This window comes from Arachis hypogaea, chromosome 9, assembly GCF_003086295.3.
Source record: "Arachis hypogaea cultivar Tifrunner chromosome 9, arahy.Tifrunner.gnm2.J5K5, whole genome shotgun sequence".
NCBI classification, from domain to species: Eukaryota; Viridiplantae; Streptophyta; class Magnoliopsida; order Fabales; family Fabaceae; genus Arachis; species Arachis hypogaea.
The window spans coordinates 4940614-4944593 of NC_092044.1; the positions used below are offsets into that span (position 1 = coordinate 4940614).

At 35.4% G+C, this 3980-nt stretch overlaps 1 long non-coding RNA gene across 1 annotated transcript; it reads right to left on the reverse strand.

The window, feature by feature from the left end:
• Window positions 1–278: 278 nt before the first annotated feature.
• On the reverse strand, window positions 279–3502 carry LOC112710063 (uncharacterized). The gene is made up of 4 exons (XR_011865253.1): window positions 2910–3502; window positions 2283–2814; window positions 2060–2171; window positions 279–538 (listed from the first exon to the last, which is right to left on the reverse strand). It is a non-coding gene; the product is annotated as an uncharacterized lncRNA (long non-coding RNA).
• Window positions 3503–3980: the final 478 nt, after the last annotated feature.

A 3980-nucleotide genomic window follows, 5' to 3' on the forward strand; every position in this document is an offset into this window, starting at 1 on the left:
TGGACCGAACCGGTTTAAGATCCGATTTATTGGTTTTTCAGTTGAACCAACCGGTCCAGTCCGGTTTTGCTAACAGTGTGTTCAAGTAAAAGATGTGGTGATGTCCTAACTGGTTAGTACCCTATATATTTAAAATATGTAATAACGTCGTTTTAAGTCATTTTGTCTATACATTATGTAACACCCTCACTATCTGAAATCACGCTTCCGGCTGCGCCACTCTGATAGCAAGAAGTATTACGACTACTTTACATACTAAATAGTAAAATAGGAGCCTGTGCCTCGAAACTGTATCGCTGATTTTTTTGAAAACCAGAAATAAATACTTTATCTTAAGAAAAATGCAAACAGGCATAGGTTCATATACAAGACTCCTTACATAATAACTCATAATATAATATACATATAAAACATATAATTTCTATCCCTCTTACAAACTTGTAATAACAAAGACGATGGAAGAAAATAATCTAATTAATACAACAACTTAATAAACCAAATGAAGTATAACTCTTCTTAAAACTTCTTCATCCAGTTCCTGAAAAGGTAAAGCTGTAGGAGGTGAGAACCTAACCACACGGTCTCACCACAGAGTTTCAAAATTGTCATAAAAAGATATTTAATAGGAAAATTGTTTTCAAGCTCAGTAATTGATTATCATTGCTTTATGAATCTTTTAAAAACCAATAGATAATCGTTCAAAACCTTTTCAAAGAAACAATGTTTAATCTTTTAGAAATCTGAGACCTTTCCTTTCTTATAAGAAAATCTCAATCAGAGACTAACCACGCAATCAAACAACACAATCATTAATTCAGCATCAAAGTTCAATCTCAAATGTAGCACGCTAGGACAAACACAGGCAAGGCAGACAAGGAAAGCACAAGTAGGCAGCAGTTACAGCAAATAGTTCAAGTAGCAGTTACAAACAGTTTAGCAATTAGACAAACCAAAACAAGTTCAAACTCAAGCAAAGCATACAAATGCATATGATGCATGCCTGTCCTATGACTGATGAGGCTCATCTGTCGGTTATCCAGCCAACCCGACAAGTCTGAATTGTCCTTAGACTGTCCCCCGACGTGCATCCCCAAGAGTCTATGCATAGCTTTTTCTCAAATAATCAATATTGCTCAATGGGGGTAACATACCCGGGAATTTATATAGTGCCCGGTCACACTTACGTCGTAGGGTCAACAGAGTATCGAGTTTTCAACCTGGTACACGTGGTGGCAAGCCACGGCACTTTATCCAGGGAAACTCGTATCTCAGATAATCCAAATTCATAAGCCATATCTCATTTTCAAATTCATTCAAAAACCATATTTCAAAGAAAATCATCATCATCCTTCTTTCCATTCCGTTCATTAACAATCCCAATACAAAACATAATTCTTTTTTTGATAAATAAAGTAATCTTAAACCATATAATGCTTAAAATTAAATCTTTTTAAAATAATTACTTTAAATGAAACTTCTAATTTTATAAAATTTCGACAACATTTCCTCTAAAAATCGAATTCTGCCACCCTTTTCGGGTCCCAACAAAACCATTTCTCAAACTCCTTTCCATTCAATTTCAAAATCAGACCAATTTCAATATCTTAGTCCATTTTCAATTTAAACTCATTTTTCAACAAATCAATCTCATTTCCAATATTATAATCCTTTTCAGATCTCAATTCAGATCTCAATTCATTTCCAACAAAGCCAACCAACATTTACTCAAACCCTTTCCAACGGTTTCAAATCCAAGTCATTCACAAATCTCAAGTCGTTTTCCAAACCCAAACTAACTCTAACATCAAATCATTTTTCCAATTTCTCAAATTATACTTGATAAACATTCAAATCGGATTTTCAAATTAATCTTTCACTAGCTATCTCAATACCAACTCAATATTCAGAAATAACCACAATCAAGTAAGCAATCACATTCATTCAAGACAATTCAGTTCAATTCATAAGACTCCATAATCACTAAAAATAATTATTTGCTTAAATATCAATTTATAACAACTCTTAAGAATAAAAATGAGCTTAATGAAAACGCCCCTACCTCAATTTAGTTTAAACGCATCAATTCCTCTTTCGTTCATCACTTCTGTTTGGCTTATGATCCTCACAGAGAGCAATTGCCTTACCAGCCTTTGATATTATAGTCCTATAATCTTCAACATTAGCAACATAGAGATGGTTATCAATCAAAACAGCGGTTGAAGCAGTAGAGCTATCATCCCAGTAAATGTCTTCTTCAGAATACAGAAATTGAGAATTAGTACCTTGGTGCGTTTCACTTATAGCCAATTTGGCATCAGTAAAAAAAATGGATGCTTCATGAGATTATCAAAGAGATGCTTTTTCAAATACTCTGCAGCAGGAGAACCACCATGACCATCAAATATTCCAAGTAAGCATATTGAATTACCACCAATTTTCAATGTTTTAATATCGTAAAAGTCCTCCATCTTAATACCCACAGCTAAGCCTTCCATCCTCACTATTCCGCTCTCCACTTGCAAACCGGCCATCATCATCTTTCTCTCGCATCATATCTACAAGGGAACCAGCACTTCTTGACACGGAACCCGTACCCACCATCATCACTACCATCATCACTAGAAATGTCTTGAATTGACGAGTAGGCGAATAAGAAATACTAGGGACAGCTTGCAAACTCCTCCTAGTGTAGTTTATTCTCACTCATTTGGCAAAGGTTTCAGCTTGAACAACCAAGAAGACAACTAAACGACCAACCAAGAAGACAAGGGTTCCGGCGGCAGCTCCAGTAGCTACCTCTAGTGGGGGCGGCAGCTGAATAACTCACAATAACAACTTCATTTAACATAAACGCTCTCTCACAACAGCAACGAAACAACTTAGGCGTACAAAACGAGGGTAAGGCTCACCAGAGCAGTAGCGGCTTCAACGGTGGTTCTCCGGCGACAACGGCGCCGTTTTCCGGCAATAGAGGCACGGCTACAGCAACGGCGGTGGCAGAACAGCAACTCCAAGAATCCAACCACTGAACCAATCTTCACCAAATTCCAAACCTTGATTTTGGAAAACCCAATCTACGAATCTTCCTCATCAAACCCCGATGACACCGTGCAACTCACCGGCATCCATGGCAGCGGCCGAGATGAAGCACGGCAGTGAGCTGCTATGTACATCGCATCTTTTCCTCTCTCCTTCGTCCAATGGCAACGACGACGGCAAGGGTTCTGGCGGGGACGCGAATGCTTTCAACAGACGGCGGTGGTGGCTCTGATTACGACAACAAGGTGCGGCGGTGGCGACGAGGCAGTAGTAGTGTGTGACGATGGTGGTGCGAGCTGGACAGCGGCGACCTTTTCTCCTCCCTCTCCATCCTCGGCTCTCTTCTCCCCTTCGTTCTCCCTCTTCTCTATTTCCGCTTCCCCCTTTTTCTCCTTTTTTCCCCCTCTCCGTTTTTTTTCCCTTTCTCCTTTTCTTTTCTTTTGTTTTTGCTGAAGGCTGAGGCATAAGGGCCGAGGTGTGGCGGTGATAAATTAAGGTTAGAATAAAGTGATTTAGATAATTTAAATAAAATTAGAGGTGTAGAGTATTAATTAAAAATTTAATTTAGTCTCTCAAAATTATTTTAAAATATTATTTAATTATAAATTTGTTAATTAATTTTTAATAAGTATTTTAATTTAAAATTAGAGATAATATAATTTATTTTTTTTGTTTATAAAATTAAAGTATTAAATTCTAAAATTTTAATTATTTAAATTAAATTATATAAAATTTTTATCCTTTTATAACTATAAAATTGTATAATTTAAATATAGAAAATTATTTAATAATTATGAGATTAAGTAAAATTTTTAATTTAATTATCAAAATTTAATTTAATTATTTTTAATAAAATAATTTTTTTAAAAATAAAGTCTTTAATAAATAAATAAATAAATTAAAACTAATTCATAATATATATATATATATATATTTGTTTT